Consider the following 4,930-nt stretch of genomic DNA (forward strand, 5'->3'; position numbering starts at 1 on the left):
GGCCTCGGCCTCTCCAGTGTCTGCTCTGCCCTTTATTTTTACAAATAAAAAAGAGAGATTTAATGCAAATAAATAAATAAATAAATAAATAAATAAATAAAATCAGAATATAGGGCTGGGGAGACAGCACAGCAGTTTAAGTGCCTGCCTTGCAGGTGCAATGTGCTATGTTTGATCTGAAGCATCAAAATGAAATAATATAAAATAAAATAAGATCAGAATATAAAAAGTCAGATTAAATATAATGCAAAATATGACCAAATTTCTGCTTTCAAAACCACCAGTTTCTTTGCAGTTTCATTTTTAATAGGTTTTAGATCACTTACAGCTGCATTTAAAGTTAAGTACCTGAATACTCGACCACACATATTTATGTATATATCCCAAATATAAAAGGTAAAAAATCAAGAATTGCATACTTTTGCCAATAGCATTTTAAAATACATTATTTGTGAACATGATAATCATTAACATAATGATGTAGAGCTTATTAAATGTGACATTATATATAAAACAATTTATTAAATAATCATTTTCTCTATAATTCAGAATCAAAGCTATGCTAAAATTATATTTAACTATTGTCCTAATAAAAGATGACAGATCTTGAAAAATAAGGATGTATCTGAAAATTTCATTCCTTAAAATTTCAACATTTTAATGGAAGTTAATGATTAAAATTTATACTTTAAGACATAGAAAGATACATACCACAATCTACCTCAGAAGTGAAATTTTAAAATGTTGCCTTCGAATAAGTTGAAAATGAAATGGTAGATTACAGATGAAAAAAGTATTTTAATTCTTATGCTAGTCTGAGATTCCACTTAAATATCACCTATTAAACTAAATTAAAAATCAAGACATTGTCAGAATCTCCAGTTCTTTCAGATTGCTGAGGCATAAAACTACCAATAAACCTAACACCACTGATTGTTTTAAATGCACATTAAAATAATATCCCTGGATTTGATTTTTAAATTGTAGTGTAAAAATGTATTTGAAGTATGTTGAATTAGGTATTTTAAATAACACCAATGGATTTTCATTTTAAATTGACAAAACATCCAACTACAACACAGGAAGTTTAGAATGATGCTGTATTTTAAATTTCTCAACTGCTACCATTATTGACTATCCTTAGTTGTCATAAATTACAGTATCATATCAAGTGGTACAAAAAACAGATGTTCTTAGGGTTCTGTCTTATTCAAGAGTGGAATCATAATGTAGAATGACAGAATTAATAACATTAAGGTAGTGGCATTAAAAGTTAAATAAACAGTCAGCATTTAAAAGGAATGATTTCTACGTGTTTCCTATTAACGTAATTATTTTTCTCTGTGATTGTTCAATTTCAGAGTGATGGAAACATAGAAAGGATTCTTTTCGCTAAGCAGACAATAGAATATAACAATACAATTCAATGTTGTGACATAAAAACTGGAATGGGAGTTTTCAAAGGAAAAAAATGGAGACAAAGACTAGGGCTTTAAGGTTTAATTTTACGTGCTGCACACAGACCATATGCTTGCATCACCAGCATCTGTTAGTTATGGTGATCAGATTAAGTATTTTTTCAATAAATGAAAATATTTTGAATTGCTTTTTTTTAAGTAGGTGGAGGTCAGGAGAAATTAAATATAATGCATTTTGTTTTGCTTTAAAGAGCTTTGTTAGAAAATTCTGAAATTTTAACTGATTTTCTTAAAAATAGTATGTGCCTGAATTTTCCATTTCTTTAAATTTACTTAGCATTTTAAGGAAGTTAATTTTTGAAATAGATACTTTGAGACAGAAAGATACATATCACACAATCTCAATCCTATATGAAATTTAAAAATGTTGACATTGAAAAAGTTGAGAATAGAATGGTAGTTACCAAAGTCTGGATAGAGAAGAGAGGAGGAAGGGAGGAGAAAAAGGTTAATCATGGCCATTATGTTACATTTGAACAGAAAAACTATATTTTGGTCTACTGAAATGTAGGTCTTAAAGTAAGAACTACAGATAGTCATAATGTGTTATATTTTAGAAAGGCTGGAAGAAATGTTTTGGAAAATTATCACCATCAAAAAAAGATAAATGTGATAGATACCTTTCAGCTGATTTAAACATTACAGAACATATTAGCTATACTAAAACCTCATATTTCCCAGTAATAGATACAATTGTTATGCTTTGGTGTGTCAGTTAAAATTAAATTTAAATATAAACCATAAAGAAATACTTAAAAATCATTTTCCTGATGATATTCAAAAATACTCATGCTATAGGAGTCCATCTAATACATTGCTTTTTGGGATCATTTTTCTTTTACTAACTGAGGAAAGGCAATGACTGATAACCTACATGGATGAGACATTGGAGTTGGAAAGGATGTTCAGCATGATTAGCCATTGATGAAACTGTAAATTAAACTACCATATGCTATATGATCCATAAAGTGACAAAATTGAAAAGTCTTGGGAACACTAAAGACAGTAAGGCTACAGAGAAACTAGAAATTGCAGATATTGCAGGTGAGTGTGTAGACTGTACAGGCTATCTGGGTGATATCTTGTCAGTTTCTTACAAACCTGAACATTCCACTGTCATATTACCTAGCAGTTGCACTTTTGTACATTTTCTTCACTAAAAGTCCTGTATACAAATGGCAGCCTTTTTGTAGTAATTAAAAAGTCAAAATATGGGGCCAGGGATACAGCTCCACAGCCATAAGTGCCTCTCTGGGAAGCAAAAGGTCCTGAGTTCAATTCCTAATACTGAAATTAAAAAAAAGTAAAAACAGTATAAACATACATCTATGGGTTCTATGGGCACTACAGTTTGAGAGTGCATCACAAACTTCATTTGTTAAGAGATTAATTTCTAATGCCACAGTGTCTACAGGTACAAACTTAGAGGTATGATTAAGTGATGAGTATTTGTCCTAATGAATGAAATATGTATTACCACAAAGTAAGTCATGAGAAAAGGTTTGGCTTAACTCCCTTCCTTCTCTTGCTTATCCACTATGGGATGATTAACATTGAATCGCTGGGACATGCAGGCTGTGGACTTCTTTGAATTTCACAACTCTAAGAAATAAATCTCTGATGGCTATGAAAATAAACAAGTCAGATACAAATTACAAACAATGCAATCTTTCATTATCAACATTCAAGAATGAAAATTGTAGTTTCTTTTTTGGACAACACTGATAAAAGTGACTGAATTAAGGTAATTTGAGATGTCACACAGATCAGTAAAATCATCAGGCATTGGAATATAGTTGTGAGAAATTGTGACCACAATGTCCCATGTCTGAGACCTAAAGTCATTGCTACTTCAGCTATGGTATCTGTAATTAATGCTGTGGACACCTCTCATGAGGACATGATTCATTATGCCCAGATGGATTATTATGGCACCCGCATGCCCACCTGCTCCTCATCCGTCAAAATCTTTGATGAGTACAATGAGGGTAGATTCTCATTGCTGACCTCAAGGGTCATGAGGGTCCTGTGTGGCAGGTGGCCTGGGCCCACTCCATGTATGGTAATATCCTGGCATCTTACTCCTATGACCAGAAAGTCATCACCTGAAAGGAGGAGAATGGCACCTGAGAGAAGACCCATGAACCCTCAGGACACAACTCCTCAGTAAACTGTGTGCTGGGCCCTCATGACTATGTCCTGGTCCTGGCCTGTGGGAGCTCAGATGGGGCGATCTCCCTGCTCACCTACACTGGCGAAGGACAGTGGGAAGTGAAGAAGATCAACAATGCTCACACTATTGGCTGCAATGCAGGGTTCAGCTGGGCCCCTGCTTTTGTACCCGGAAGCCTCATAGACCAGCCATCAGGGCAGAAAGCCAGCTACATCAAGAAGTTTGCTTCTGCTGGCCAACACAACCTCATCAAACTCTGGAAAGAGGACAAGAATGGCCAGTGGAAGGAGGACCAGAAGCTGGAGGCGCACAGTGACTGGGTTCAAGATGTGACCTGGGCCACACCCCACACACTGCTCTGCTCATAAGCACCATCGGCAGCTGCTCCCAGGATGGCCGAGTATTCATCTGGACCTGTGAAGATCTCTCAGGTGAAACACGGTCACCTACGTTGTTGCACAAGTTCAACAATGTCATGTAGTACTTAAGCTGGTCCATCACCGCCAACATTTTCACCATCTCAGATGGTGACAACTAGGTGACACTGTGCAAGGAATAGCTGGATGGCCAATGTTTTTGCATCAGTGATGTCAATGAGGGTCAGCCTCCACCACAGAGAGCTAACAGAACTAGTGACAGCATCAGGGCCCGCAGGTTCCCAGGACAGTGGCAAACATCTGGGGGAAGCCCAGATTCCATGAGATTGATATGGAAGAAGGTGCGGGATGGCCACAGCTCTGGCTTCTGCCTGAATGTGACTCAGACAGCTCACTGTGTACTGCCTAGCTGAAAGCACCCATGTTAGGAAGAAGAAACTACAGATGACATCAGATCTATCACTATAAACTACCTGGGCCATTTTAAATGTACTTTTAGGTTCACTCATTATTCAGGGGAGCTGTTTACAAATAAAATCATACTGCTTAAATAAAAAAGAAAAAGAAGAAAGAAATTGTGACAACAGGGGTGTATTCACTACTTGGAAGACTGAAGATTTACCCCAACCATGAAATGAATGCAGAGGAGTCTCTGGTGACGATGGAACTGATGAGTAAAGTTGATTTCTTTCAATTGAAAACTTTCAAACATTTATCAATCCCATTATCTGGGAGTCCATTAACTTGAAGAGTCCACTCTAGAGTTTGTGTAGGTTTAATAGATAGATTATGAGCAGGATTTGTGAAATGGAATAGAAATTGTGAATGTTGAAGAGATCTTTTGGGGGGATGGGGGGCATTTATGATTAACTATGCTTAATTGTTTATGTGAGTTCCTATTC

General features: G+C 35.8%; 1 pseudogene; it reads left to right on the forward strand.

Moving 5' to 3' along the window:
- The first annotated feature begins 3,336 nt into the window (after window positions 1-3,336).
- LOC101574330 lies at window positions 3,337-4,441 on the forward strand (annotated as a pseudogene).
- The last annotated feature ends 489 nt before the right edge of the window (window positions 4,442-4,930 follow it).

Source organism: Octodon degus, unplaced genomic scaffold (genome assembly GCF_000260255.1).
Source record: "Octodon degus isolate 3935 unplaced genomic scaffold, OctDeg1.0 scaffold00175, whole genome shotgun sequence".
NCBI lineage: Eukaryota > Metazoa > Chordata > Mammalia > Rodentia > Octodontidae > Octodon > Octodon degus.